The 15,783-nt window shown below is 43.4% G+C and overlaps 1 protein-coding gene across 1 annotated transcript in view; it reads right to left on the bottom strand.

Annotated features, from left to right (window-relative positions):
- CDS1 (CDP-diacylglycerol synthase 1) overlaps nt 1–15,783 on the bottom strand; it is a 1,285,468-nt gene that overhangs the window by 696,600 nt on the left and 573,085 nt on the right. The gene's annotated exons all lie outside the window — the stretch shown is intronic.

Raw genomic sequence — 15,783 nt, 5'->3', positions numbered from 1 at the left:
CAAAGGGTATGACTATACATTTTTTGGCAATTAGCTTTAAACCATGGTACTGGCACCAGTTATCTGTCTCTGTGAGACCTTTCTGAAGGATGTTTGTGTCAGCTGGAGAGTTGATTATGGCGCCCAGTTTGCAGTCGTCTGCAAACTTGGTTTGCCATAGTCCTCCCACGTTTGCCTGTACCTCGGAAAAGTATATACCGAACAAGAGTGGTCCCAGGACAGAACCCTGTGGGACGCCACTTGTGACCGGTTTCGAGTCTGACATGGCTCCAGCAACTCTCACTCTGTGGGTTCTGTCTTTGAGCCAGTTTGCGACCCATCTTGTGACATAGGGGTTTATATTTAAGCTGGATAGCTTATCTATGATGCCCGAGTGGGGTACTGTGTCAAATGCCTTTGCAAGGTCCAGATAGGCTGTGTGGACTACCTTCCCTTCATCTATGGCTTTGGTGACTGTTTCAAGAAATCAACCAGGTTCAAAAGGCAGGATCTGCCCTTGACAAAGCCGAACTGGGTAGGATCTAGTGTCTGTAGGTCCCCAATGTCTTTGTTTATGAGCTCCATGATGATCCTCTCCATAGCCTTGCAGACTAAGCTAGTCAGGCTTATGGGGCGATAGTTTCCAGGGTCCGTAGAGGCTCCACCTTTGTGGAGTGGGACCACTGTTGCTGTCACGCCATTCTGTGGGCACATATCCTGTAGTGAGGCTGAGATTGTATAGCTGTTTTATTTGAGGGATTAGTTCCTCTTGGAGTTCATGTAGGACGCAACCTGGGACGCCATCTGGTCCCATGGAAGCAGTGTTTTTTGCTTTGGAGAGGGCAGCCTTCACCTGAGCATCAGAGATGTTTGGGAGGCAGCCCTCTGCTGGGATAGATACTTGCTCTTTTGGGGGAGAGGGGGTGGAGAAGTTTGCACTGAACCTGTCTGCCAGGATATTGGCGATGTCTGTGGGTTCAGTGTATTTTTTGTCGTTTAGAATCAACTCAGAACAAGTCTGGGAGTTGCATTCCAGGTTTCTAACATAACTGAAAAAAGCCTTATGATTGTCTTTGGTGTCCTGTGCAATTTTTCTCTCGAAGCTGGCCTTGGAGGATTTTATGAGGGATCGTAATTTTTTGCTAGTACTGATCAGAGATGCCTTCCCTATTAGGGATTTTGCTCTATCATGTAGTAGCTTCCTCCTTCTGCTGTACAGTTTATTTATGGCAGGGGTCCATCAGACTGGACGCCTGCCTTTGGATGATTGGGACTTGGTTTTGTTTGGGATAGCATGATCCATGCATTCCTGGAGATGTCCGTAGAATGCGTTTATATAGGATTCTGCAGTTTGGGCCATAGCTTCCACTGGCCCTGGGGCCTTGAAGGATTCCACTTCAGTTTTGAGAAGTGAGAAGTTCGCTTTTGAGAAGTTTTTCACTGTGGTTTTCTGGGCTGGGGTGGGGTCGGGATGTGGACATCCAGTGAAATTAATTTATGGTCTGATCTTACCAATGAGGGATATACTTCTGGTGTGGAGCATAGAGTCCCCATATTGGTAATGATCAGGTCTAGTATGTTGTCCCTCTTGTGGGAGTGGTGACTAGTTGTTCCATAGCATTTGAGTTTATAATTTCCAGGAACCTTTGGGCTAAGGTGCTGGGGCTTGAGTAGTGCTCCCAGTCAATGTTTGGGTAGTTGAAGTCGCCCAATATAATGGTGTTCGGAGAGATCTTCATGTTCTCCAATGTTTTCAGGAAAGCCGAGTGGGATTCCTGACTTTGAGAGGGTGGTCTGTAGGATGCTATAAACTGAAAAGCAGTCTTGCCCACTGTTAGTTGCACATGGATGGTCTCCGATACGTGCAATGCTACTAACCTGGAGGTGTGGATATCCTTGATAAATATGGAAACTCCCCCTCCTTTTGTGGTTCGGTCCGGGTTTTGGGGCCGAAAAGCATGATATGAGGTATAGCCTGGTAGTGCTGGGGTGCTCTCTAGAGCCTTGAACCAGGTTTCTGTCACTGCACAGATATTGATGTTCTCCATACTGAGGAGAGCTTTGAGTGCGTGCATCTTGAGGTTAAGACTTCTGGTGTTTAGCAGCATTACCCTTAGTTTCTTGTTCCTTGTGCTGTCTATGAGGGTGGGTTTGACTTTTGAGCCTTGCTTAAAAAAGGCACTATGGGGGTGGCAAGAGCCTTTGCCAATATCCGAAAGCCCAGTGGTGACAGGTGCAAGCCGCCCCTAGCGAAGCAACGTGGCTTGTCGAGCATATCATCCCAGGCTGACAGACACTGGATCCCCTTTGAATGACACCAAAATTTTAGCCAATTGTTAAAATCGATCATTTTGTCTTTGTACTGTGGCATCATTCTAGGTGAGGGTAAGATGCTGCTCAAGGTCTGGGTCATACCAGCCTGGGCTACATGATCAGAGAGCTCCTCTATGTCTCTTTTCATGTAGTCCAGGGAGGTACATTTCAGGTCATTCACACCAGCATGTACAATGACTGAGTCATATTTGTATTTGCTTTGGAGTGACCTGAGTGCTTGTGTTATGTGGCGGATCCTAGCACCCGACAGGCAGCTCACCGTGACCTTCTCTTTATTCAGCCTGGTGAGCGGGACAACAGTGTGTCTGACAATAGAGTCACCTATTACAAGAGTATCAGGTGTGTTATTCAGCCTTAAGGGCTGTGGCTGCTTGGCACACTGACTTTGTGGGCTATGTGCTGTGCGTGTTTTGTTTTGAGGTAGCGTTTGCTTGGATGTCTGCTTTGGAGGTCTCTGTTGCTTCGGTAGATTTTTATTTAGAGCCTCCGAGTATGTTTTTGTGTATTTATGTGTTTGGGCTGCTGATGTGGTGGGACTATATGATACTGGAATTGTGTTGTGTGAGGTTACCTTCTCCTCCTGACTGGTTACACCAGTTTTGAGATGAGAGAGCTCAGCCTCCAGTTTGGCTAAATAGTTGCATCTCTCACATATATTTGAACCTGTTTGGAGGAGGAGAGGGTTGTCCGTGTACATGAGACAGTTGTAACATTGCCTCAAAATTCCCAGATTCACCAGCTGGACTGGAGAGGAAACCATTGACTGACCTTTGGACATGCTAGAGTAATATAGGGAAACTGAATTTAAGACGGACCAATAGAGGACAGGGTAATCGTAGAGAGTATAAGAGTAAGTAGTGCTTATGGTTTAATAGTGCTAACTTGTAGGATTACTTAATTGGACCTGTTGATACTTCTTCCAGGGCTATGGCCACTGGTAGTGTTTTAAGGAGATTTGCATGGCTGTATTCTCAGAACCTCCCTGATAATGTTAAAAATGAAATTTAAAATTCTTCCATAGATAGAAGATTAGTCTTTGGGTGCTCTGCTACACAGATGATCAAACAAATGTGATGACAGGGGCAAGTTAATCCAGGGAATATCTAAGGTTTTTCATTCTTCCTTTAACAAATTGTCCTAGAGATTTTTTTTAATCTCCTCATCCAGTTTTCACAAAAACTGATTAAACAATCTCAACAACATTCAAGTAAACAGACATTTAAAAATAAATGGCAAAGGTGTGCCAAAGAGAAGTCCTGAATTTCCCAAAACCAAGGTAGGTCCGGCAGGTCTGGTTCAAGACACTTTTTGACCACCTCCCATCCTGGCCCCTTTTTTCCTTCAGAAATTCTGAATGTCCAATTTCCTGTTTAGCAAATTGGTTCTAAAAACCATTAATCAAGGTCACAGATGGCAGTGGGAGGAAATTCCTCATTTCCAGGGGGGTCTTTCCTCTTTCCCCTATATCAGATTCTTTTGTTTCCACTTGTTCTTCATCACATCCTTATTCATCCAGACTTCAGATGGTTCATAAGGTTTTGTGTATCTGGATCCCATTATGAGTTCTCTGCCTTACCCTTTGCAAAATTCACTGCACTAAGAGTGTTCACAAAGTGTCTAGCTCCAGTTATAGCTTGTTGCAGGCTACAGGGTATCCACATGTTTCCATATTAAGACAACTTGCATATTTTTGCAGCGTCTTTTCAAGGTGTCAGGAATCTCTGTCAGCTGAGAGATCTCCTCCACAAGCTGGGATTCCAAGAGAACATTCAAAAGTCTTTCTTCACTTCTCACATAGGATTGTGTTCCTGGGATGTCAACTAGACACCTCAGTTCAAAGAGCTTTTCTTCCACCAGAAAAATATATCTTTATTTAGATCTATTTCTAAGGTTTTCCACTCAAACACTGGGGTATAGCTCCACTAGGATGAAGTCTGCAAACATTTAAATGAGAAGATATTTTGTTTTTTGACCCTTGAGATGCACTTTTTGGAATGTAATGTTTATGCTGCTTTATCCTGGCAAATAGTTGTCAGTGTTCCATTCAGAGAGCAGTGTTGTGAAAGAGGAATAGCTTGGTCAGCAGTTTAAGGTAGTAGGTGGATGGGAATCTGCTGATTTGGGAGTGGCTTGTTGGGGGGGAAGCAGCTTGGGAGACGTGAGTACAAATCTGAAAATCCTGGCTACACCCCTGCTTTTAAGCAGTTGTAAGCGGGTTTCTGCAACGCCCAGCAATGCTAACTCACTGTTAACTATGCTTACACATGGTTAACCGTAGATGTGCTTAATCTGTGTTAGCTTCACTTAGCATCTAGCAAACATGCTTACTCTTGCTTACACCCGCTCTTTCTTTTAAAGAAAAGAAAAAAGGATGACAGGAAAGTGGTGAAAAAGGGGTAAGCAGAGGGAAGAACAGTATGAAATGTAGCTAGGGATGTGCAGGAATGGTGTAGGGAAGGTCCATAGCTATCCATTTCTTATACAGCAACAGCTGTGAGTTTCTGCAAAATTTGGGGGTGAAATTGGACACACAAACCCCTGAGAGAGGGGTGAGGACAACAGTAATGTGTTGTCAAGCCAATTGGACCAGATTACATGTGTCCAGTGGACACATGTATGAAATGGACAGCTATGTATGGGACGTCATTTTTTTTTTTTTTGGGGAAGAGAGGCCCTTTTTTTTTTTTTTTTTTTTAAACATGAGAGTGGGATGTTGGGGAAGGATAGTAAGTATGTTTGGGGAGGTAAGTTGGGTATGAAGACAGACAAGATGGCAGACAGGGGTGGTATATGACACATGAGGGAGAGTAAACACCTTGGACAGGGAGGGTGGTTGAGAATCAAATGCCAATGAGCCACCAAATGGATACAGTGGAACTGAGGTCCCCACCCATGGTCAGTCACAACTGCACCTTCACGGCCCCAAAGGTGGCTGTGCTGGGGTCTGGACAGGAGGGGCAGGCTGACCCTCGAGATGTGCAGGCAGCCCTCTTATAACAGGATGCATGGGTGTTCCATCTGACCCTATAAAACAGTTTTGAAACAGTTGCATAGCAAATAGAACACTTGCATATATGGAACCACAGTAGGCATTATAACAGCATGCAAGTTACATTGACAGCAACAGGCCACCAATGATAGTATTTGAACGAGGTTCATTAATATTAAAGCAATTCAATATTTGTAGAACAATTGAACACATGCCCCAACAGTAGGTTTGGAGAAAGACATACCTGTTAATTATGTGCATTAATTACTGATACAGATAGCGGTGGGGGAGACAGAGAGAAGGCAGTTAACAACTGTATAGGCTTCTATGTCAAATAACCACACTGATCATTACTCTACTCACTCTCCAGGTCTGACCTCACTTTACATCTGCCTATACGCTGGGGTTGGACAGTGGAAGTGTTGTACACAAATTCGGTGAAAATCTGTACATATGACAGTTATATATGTCTGTCCACTGCGAACAGACTGCCAAGATTGTGTAGCAGTGTTGTGGGTAGGTGTTTGTTGGGCTAGGTAGGGAGAGTAACAGATGTGAGTGCCATACATCCTTTATCTGACTGTGCATGCTGCTAAGGCTGCTGGCGGTCTATCTGGTCTGTATGCTTGTAGGAGCAGACTGTGAAATGTCCTGCAACACCTCAGGATTCCCAGTACACTGTGACTTTGGCCAGTATATGTCAGTGTAGTATGTGACTGGCAATCAGAATATGTTTGTTCAGACAGTTGGTCTACTCTAGAGCTCATTTGGGTACTGGTATGTTGCTGTGACTAGGGTGCAAATGTTTTTGGGTGGTTCCATCCCTGTAATGCATGCTATACTTGAATATACATGGGTAATTGCCCAGAGCTGATGTGGGGGAGTGTCGTGTTGGTGTTACTGTGCTTCATAAGGTGCTGTGACATGTTTGGCAGCTGTCAGGGGATTTCCATTCTGTTACATGAGTGCGATCGTACCTCTACACTGTCCAGATGCATGACTCATATGTTTGGTCTGTTCCCCAGACAGTTGTTGTCCTTGGCTAATCAGCAGAATACTTCGGGGAATGCTGTCAGTAAATGCTAACATCCATTGGTGTTACTGACTTCATATCCCTCAGAAAAGATGTAACCCGGTAACACCAGCAACTGTCTAAATTTATAACAGCAATATGTCCAACATACCCCTGTGTTTGGGCCTCTGTCCCCGATTATGTCAGGCATTGTCCAAATGTCATGCACTATGAGGTGCAGAAGTATGCAGTATCACAATTTAATGCCTTCATTCCTGCTACAATTCCAGTGATGTCATAGACCCCCAGACATGTAACAAAGAAGCAGCCATAGACATGAGTCCTGTGCCTATACATTCTGTGGTACACTATACATTTGAGAAGTCTGTGTATGTCTGGCCATTATTAAAAGACTGTCAGGATTGTGTAGCAGTGTAGTGTGTACATGTTATTTGGGCTGTGTATGGGGGTTACATGAAAGTGTCATAGGCCCTTTCTATCTGACTGTGCATGCTGCTCCTGTTTCTGGTTCCCTATCACCTGTATATGTTTGTAAGGGAGACCGTGACATGTCCCGTAACACCTCAGGATTCCCACTACACTGTGACTTGGGGAAGTATATGTAGGGGTAATGTGTGAGTGGCAAACAGGATATTGTTGCTCACACAGTCATTGCTTACACAGTCATTATACTTTAGTGTTCAGTTCACTTACTGGTATGTCACTATGACTGTGGTGCAATTGGTTGTGGGTATGCACTTTCACACCAGTGTCTGTTTTCCACTAGCGTTACATCCCTGTATTGCCTGTTATATTTGCAAATGCATGTGTACAGCCCCAGAGCTGGATTTGGGTGGTTCTATGTCAGTCTGACTGTAGTTTGGACGTTGCTTGGTAGCTCAGTGCAGTTTCACTAATGATGTGGTATGTCTACATATTCATAGGATGTCCAGTTGTCTGGCTGATATCTTTGGTCTGGTCCCCATAACTGTTGTGTATTCCTGACACATCAGTGGGATGATGTGGGGATTGAGGTCACTAACTAATGAGAAGGAACTGAGTCCCAGACTTGTGATATTTCAGTCAATATATGTCAGGACATAAATTGTTACTAGATCAACTTTCTCAGCTTATCTACTCACATATTTTGGATATGTCCCTATTTTCATGCCTTTGTCCCCCCACTTTGTCAGGCTTGGTCCAGATTCATTGCACTAAGCGGTTCTCAGCATACTTCTTCACTGCCAGGATTTTCAAGGAATGCCCAGATATTTTGCCCATACTTTTGTTCTGTTCTACAATTTATTTGTATTTGTCTGGTAAATCACTGTGATGATACAAGGATTTATGTCAGTAAATAATAACATAACATTTCAGTTTCCATCCTCATATCCTTCAGTAATTGTCTGCTGAAATGCACCCTGTTGCTGTAGCAAATGTCTTTGTTTCTAACAGTGATATTTGAAATATGTCCCTATATGTGCCCCCCCCCCCATTTTACAGCCTTTGTACAGGTTTCTTGCACTAAGTGGTTGAGAGTGATGGTTCTGAGGTATGACTGCACTGCATGTTAAGTACACACACACACACATATATATATATATATATATATATATATATATATATATATATATATATATATATTTTCCCCTTCCTTTAAATATTTATACATATATATATATATATATATATATATATATATTATGTTTCTACTATTTCATATATATGTTTCAACATATATATATATATATATATATATATATATATATAATGTGTGTGTGTGTGTTTATATACATATATATATATATATATATATATATATATATATATATATGTGTGTGTGTGTGTGTGTGTATGTATCTCTATATACAACACATGAATGATTCCACAGAGCTTTCTCCCTAATGTTGTATGCCTCTATTGCAAGATATGTTTTGGAAAAGCAACATTAATTCCTACAGCTCAGATGGTGCAGTGGTACACTGCTCTGACTATAGTGTACAGTGTCATGGGTTCAAGTCTTGGGACTGATGTTTTTTTCCTCAATGTTAAATGACCAGAATGCATGATATGTTTGTTAAAGCATTACAGATTCGCACAGCTCAGATGGTGTAGTGGCATGCTGCTGTGACTGTAGAGCACAGTATCCCAGGTTCAAGACCTGGCAGGGCTGACTATTTTGTTGCTGGGCAGAACAAGGTCTGATGGATACAGAGTGATTAAGGCAATTTTAAGCAGCTGTAAGCGAGTTAGCATGAGCCCAAGCAATGGCACGATACGGTTAATCCGTTTTAGCTTCACTTAGCACCGCTTATTCCCACCTACCCCAGCGCTAATTTCTTTAAAAAAAGAAAAGGGGTGATAGGAAAGCGGTGAAAAAAGGGGTACCCAGACGGAAGTACAGTATGAAAGGTAGCTAGGGATGTGCAGGACGGGTATAGGAAAGGTCCATAGCTGTCCATTTCTTCTACAGCAACAGCTGTGAATTTCTACAGAATTTGGAGGTGAATTTGGACACTCAGACACCCGAGAGAGGGGTGAGGACTACAGTAACATGTTATCAAATCAATTGGATCAGATTACATGTGTCAAGTGGACATGTGTGCAAAATGGACAGCTATGCACGGGGCATAATTTTTTTCTTTGGGAACAGATACCCTTTTTTTTAAGGTGAGAGTGGGATGTTGAGGAAGGATAGTAAGTATATTTGGGTAGGTAAGTTGGGTAGGAAGACAGACAAGACAGCAGACAGGGGCAGTATATGACATGTGGGAGGTAAACACCTTGGACGGGGAGGGTGGTTGGGAATCAAACGACCATGAGCCACCAAATGGGTACAGCTGGACTGAGGTCCCCACCCATGGGCCTTCACCACTGCACCTTCATGGCTCCAAAGGTGGCTGTGCTGGGGTCTGGACAGGAGGGGCAGGCTGACCCTCAAGATGCACCAGGTAGCCCTCAATCTGGCACAGCTGTCCACCAAACTCCTTCTGGATGGTGCTACACACCAAACCCTGGACCTGGCTATGGGTGATGGTTTCCTGTCCACGCCTACTCTCTGGGGGGGCGGACGGGCCCCGTCCCCTGAGGCTGTTCCACCTGAAGGTGGTGCAGGACCAGTAAACAAAGAGGTCCCGGGTTGGGTACCAGACATGCTGGGGCCCGGTGCCACAGCCAGATGAGGCGGGGCAGGCGGATCCGCCGAGATCTGCCTTCCAGATGTGCTGCGGTATTGAGGTTTTACAAAATATGTTGGCTATTCATGGACAACACATTTCCAGATTAGTTATAACAGCATGCATGGGTGTTTCAATTGACCCCATAAAACAGATTTGAAACAGTTGAATAGCAGACAGCACACATGCATATATGGAACCAAAGTAGGCATTATAACGGCATGCAAGTTACATTAATAGCAAGAGGCCACCAATGATAGTATTTGAACGGGGAACATTAATAATCAAACAATTCAGTATTTGTAGAATAGGACACATGTCCCAACAGTAGGTTTGGGGGAAAACTTACCCCTTGATTATATGTATGGATTACTGGTACCGATAGGGCTGGGGGGAGAGATGTCAATTAACAACTGTATAGGCTTCAATTGCTCACAACTGTACTGATCATTACTCTACTCATTACTCTGCAGGTATGATCTCACTTTACATCTACCTATGGCTTGGGGTTGGGCAGTGGAATGTTTGTACACAGTGTATTACTAAAGCCTTCTTAAAGCTAATACATACATTTCCTTATCTGGCAGACCTGTGGAGAACATTTCTGTAAACACTACCTGACTGTTTCTACACATATTCACATATTCTAGGTTACATATTTGACAATGACAGGGGTGCCCTGCACTAAAGGTGTATGTGTGTGTGTGTGTGTGTGTGTGTGTGTGTGTGTGTGTGTGTGTGTGTGCTACTGCTCTACTTCGTCTGGATTTCTATCTGTCACCCTGGGTACTGGCAGTGGTGACCACTAGCCATGACAGCATGACACTTGAGGGACATTTATCAGAAGAAACCACTTGGTGTATGTACTTATCTTGCTGTCATTTGCAGCCTTGGGGTTGGACAGTAGAAGTGTTTACACAGTTTTTTAGTACAGCCTTCTTACAGCTAACAGAAACATTTCTTTACCTGGCAGATATGTGGAGGAAATTTCTGTTAAAACTACCTGACTGTTTCTACACATATTCACATAATTCATGGGTGAAATTATGCATACATCTTACTACCACTCCCAGGATGCAAACTGTGCCTGTTTGTGCAAAAGGGTACAACAAGGTTGTGTTTCATCACAGTGAGCTATTGAGGAACTGCTGTCTCTTGTTTGACTGTTCTCTGTCTAATACTCTCTTCGTAGGACAATCTGACCTTGTAATTCTGACATTCATGCATGGTAGATAGTTCCTGTACTGTGTATTAACACTTCGACATATTACAATCTGGAAAGCAATGGTCAACACAAAGCACTGCTGTATTTAGATACAGTAAAAAACTTTACACATTACTTCTTGGTGCATGGAACATTTCATATACTTGATCTCCTGTTTTACAACTTCACAATCTTTTGTCAGATGAGCCTCAATTAATTCAGGCTGTCAGAGCCATAGTTGCTGTGCAGAACCTGGACACATTTACATTCATAACACCACATACAAAGACAACAAAATAGTCTGGGGTTTTAGTTTTATTGAAGTGTACTGACACTTTTATTGACAGATATTCTGTACATCACTAATACTTTAACGTCTCGTTTATTCATTACACACAGTACACATTTTAACCTACTGGCAGTTGACATTCTACTCAATTCTATTTATTTTCCCTGAATACTGCAAGCTAGATTTGTACTCACCAGCCTCCCAGCATAGCATTAGCAACCTGCTGGCATGGGCATCTATGATTGCAGCCCTCTCATCTGTACAGGAGATAAAGAAACATTCATGCATACCTATCAATCACATACACAGGCTGGACTTTGGTAAATACTAACCGATACTGATACTTACACACTTCTGGGACATTCTGTGCCTGTGCGTCTTGGGTCCATTGCTTCAAGAGCTCCCTCTTCCTACGCATGAGGTCAGCAAAATGGTGCCGGACCTGCTTACCAGTTCCAGGATGCCAGTAGCACTGGTGAGATCACATGCGAGACAGTCCCAGGCATCCACTTTGTATAGGGAGCCCTGGTACTGGCCCAGCAGGAGTCTCTCCTCATGGTCTTTCACTAGGAGTCCAACCATGACACTGGACTCCTAAATGCCCCAGCGCTGCACCCGAAAGCATGATCCCTCTCCTACGCCAGCCATAGTGCCTGCAAAGATGAGCTACAACTGGTTATGGCTATATTCCCACCTGTGAGGTTTAAACAGAGCCAAATTCCCACCCTCTGCCATCATTGGACCATTTTGAATATGCTGAACTAAGCTAAGTGATGGGCAAACCTGGTTAGCTAAGGCTGGCAGTGCTTAAATGGTTAGATGTTAAGCACTGCTTACCAATGCGCAAATCCGCTTAGCTGGGCTACTTACTGCTTATCATTTACATTTAAGCAATGTTTACACCAGCTTAGCATAGCTGAGCACTACTTAGCATTGAGCACATTTTGTTTTATAAGTATCAGGATTGTGGGAGTGATTCATCATTACTGACATATTATAATTTTATGTTTACCTGCTATGACATTCCCCTATGTGCTTTCATTACATTATATTCTTGTTTGACTATACTGTATGGGGCACTTGTGTTTATATGGGGTTTCACATCTTTTCTAGACTGAAACCTCACTTTTGGACCTGCTACACTACCCTGGTTAACAAAAAACAGTTGCTACATAATTTAAGTTTACAAAAATAATTTTAACACTACTTTCCCATAGAAAAATATGTTGCCTGTCTTGGGTAGTCAAACCTTGAACGCCTACATGTAAAGCTGGGACTCTAACCACTACACTATATCTGCTTGGAAATTTCACCTGTATATTTGCATTTATCTCCTATAGGATGTTTAAGCTATGGTAAGCGGAGGGCCATAATGCGCACACCCATTTGGCTACGCTTAAACATTCCTTTGCCTAGAAAAAAAAGTATATATTATTATTATATTATTATGTTATTATGTTATATAAGTGAGTCTTGTGGTGTTCTGACAACTCATTGAGGACTGCAATCATGAAATAATGGCATACATTTGGCTTTTAGGCTTCTATCCTTCAGGAACTCATGTATCCTGTTTTCTATCAACTTTCTAAGTGTGTGAGGGCGATTTTTCAGATGTGCCCCTATTTTATTGTTTTTCCACCCATTATTTGTGCCGTTGTCCACAAGCACCGCTGTTAGGGAACACTGGCATACATTTATTTCAGACTTCAACCCTTCGGTAATTCATGCTAATGCATGACCTGTTTTCTATCAACTTTCTCAGTTTAGTGGGCAATATGTGTGTTGTGTCCCTTTTGAGGGATTTATTCCCCATTATTTGTGCATTTGCACACATTTCTTGCTTTAGTAGGTTGTGGAGGTGTCGTACGGCACTTTGGCAATGCAGGGGGTGTGTCACAGAAAGTACAGTTGTGTACACTTACCATAAATGTAGATGTTCGAGTGTATTCACTGTTGCAGTCATTACATTTGGGTAATCTGCTGGCAGGTTGCCCCCAGTCGGCCTGATTAACAAAGTCTTGGGTCCTACGTCGGTTGCTGTTCCTTCTTCCATGACGTCAGGTCGTCAGGGGTATAAAACATACAGCCGACGTCATTACATCAGCTTTTCTTGACCCAGATGTCAGGTGCCCCCCAAATGGGGAGCAAGAATAATTAAAAACAAAATAAATATACCTCCAATCCCAAAAGCAAATACACCAAAAGGGCTTTTAAGCATAGTGAAAGATAGTACAGGTATAGCCAGAGAAAAATGGGGGCTGGAGGGAGGGTAACCAGGACTGCAACAGTGAATACACTCGAACACCTACATTTATGGTAAGTGCACACAACTGTACTATGTTCTTCATGTTTCACTGTTGCAGTCATTACATTTGGGTAGATTCCCAAAGCTATGGTTGGGTGGAGGGAATTATACAGCATTAGGACCAGCTATAAGGTCCTGCAGGACAGCAGTGGCAAAGCCAGTTCTGGATTTAGAGAAAAGTGGCAAATGGTAATGTTTGGTGAACGTATGAACTGAGCTCCAGGTAGCAGCTTCTAGGATGTCCCTAGTAGGAACACCTCTGAGAAAGGCTGTTGAAATAGATGCAGCCCTGGTGGAATGGGATCTGATCCCCAGGGGGATAGTTTTTCCATGGTGCATATAGCAGAAATGAATACAATGGCTTATCCATTTGGAAATGGTTTGCTTTCAAATAGCCTTTCCCTCTGCCCCTGCAGCAATGCCACCAGCAGTTGGTCAGATTTTCTTTGAGATTTTGTCCTGTTTAAGTAAAATCTAAGCTGTCTGTGCACATCCAATGAATGCAGAATCTGCTCCCCCTTATTCTGTGGATTGGGAAAGAAAGTTGGCAAATGAATGGTCTGATTAAGGGCTACACTGGATACCACCTTAGGTATGAAGGATGGATTGGTCCTGAGAAATGCCCTGTCCGCATGAAAAATGATGAAAGGCTCCACTGTCATAAGAGCCTGTAATTCAGAAATCATTCTAGCTGAAGTGACTGCTAAAAGGAAAGCTGTTTTCCAGGAGAGAAATTTTAAGTCTGCAGTAGCAGCTGGCTCGAAAGGAGGGAGAGTGAGCTTCTCCAATACAAAATTGAGGTCCCAGGCAGGGGTTGGATTTCTCCTGGGTGGTCTTAAGTTTTTGGCCCCTCTGAGATACTGCTTTAGCAGAGGATGAGAGAAGAGGGAAGGTTCTGTGTTGTAATGAGCTGAAATGGCTGAGGCATGGATTTTTATGGAAGAAAAGGACAGGCCCTTGTGAAGCATCTCAGTTAAGTATTGCAAAATCTGAGGAATGCTGGGCACTGCTGTGCTTATCCCTTGACACTGATTCCAGGCACAGAATCTTTTCCATTTGTCGGCATAAGATTTTCTAGTACTAGGTCTTCTCGCCACCAAAATGACATCCATCACGGGTTTGCTAAGGGATGCTAAGGGTGAATTTAGGTGATTAGCCATGTTGCAAGATTCAAAGTTTGGAGCTGAGTGTGCATAATTTGGTTGTTCTGCTGAGACAGTAAGTAAGGTGCCTGAGGCAGGTGCAATGGTGGAAGGTGCGACACACTGCGCAGTAGTGGGTACCAGTGTTGGCGAGGCCAGTCTGGAGCAATCAAAATCATTTTTGGTTTGTCCTGTTTGTCTTTTAGTAGAACGTTGGAGAGCAGAGGGGGAAAGGCATAGACTGATAGGTTTTTCCAGCTGAAGGATAGAGCATCCACTTCCCAGGCTTTTTTGTGGTGAGTTCTTGTGCAAAATTTGTCCATAGTTCTGGGGTAAGGCAAAAAGATCTATGTCTGTGCTCCCCCATTTGCGTATCAACATGTTGAAAATCTGTTATTCCGGTTTCCATTTGTGTGGGTCCATGAGATTTCTGCTTAGTTCGTCTGCCAGAGTATTCAGCTTTCCTGGCAGGAATTGAGCTTGTAGTTGTACTTGACAGGTCAGGGACGTGTTCCACAATGCTTTGGCTAGTCTGCAAAGGGGGTAGGCATGTGTACCCCCCGCTTGTTTATGTACCACAACTGTGGTGTTGTCTGTCTTTATCATTAACTGCCCTGGATGAAGGTAGTCCTTGAAGGCTGTCAGTGCATTCTGTACAGCTAGCATTTCTTTTTTATTGATATGAAGGTGCATTTGATTTGGGCTCCATTTGCCCTGAATGCACTTCTCTGCCAGATGAGTCCCCCAAGCATAGTCTGAAGTGTCTGTAGTTAGGGTTTGGGCGGCAGGGGGTGGTGTGAACGGCAGTCCCTTGTTTTGGTGGCAGGCCTCTGCCCACCATAGGAACTCTAGTTGCAGGCAAGGTATGATAGGAATCATTGTTTCCAGGCTGTGACAATGTTAACGCCACAGACTTTTTAAGTACCACTGAAGTTTCCTCATATGCAGTCTTGCATATGGAATTAGAAGAATGCAGGAGGCCATGAATCCCAAGGCTTGCAGTATTTGCCTTGCAGAAAGCAGGGTTTTTGTGGCCACCTGTTTGAAGTAAGTCACCAAATGAATTTGCTTCTCTGGCATAAGGAAAGCCATCTGGGCAGTTGTATTCAAGCTTGTACCCAGGAATGTAATTTTTTGAGAGGGTACCAGTTGTGATTTCTTTTCGTTTATAGTGTACCCTAGACAAGTTAGACCCCTTTTTACAAACGCCAGATGGTTTAGAAGAATGTCCTTGTTTTCTGCCTGAATTAGACAATCGTCCAGGTATGGATATATTTTAATATTTCTTTGCCTGAAAAATGCAATTACTGGAGCCAGGCACTTTGTAAAGACCCTGGGCGCTGTAGATAAGCC

This window comes from Protopterus annectens, chromosome 17.part0, assembly GCF_019279795.1.
Source record: "Protopterus annectens isolate FY-2018-M chromosome 17.part0, PAN1.0, whole genome shotgun sequence".
Taxonomy (NCBI): Eukaryota; Metazoa; Chordata; order Ceratodontiformes; family Protopteridae; genus Protopterus; species Protopterus annectens.
Note: the sequence above shows the minus strand (reverse complement) of the source record. Positions and strands in the feature narration are given on the sequence as shown.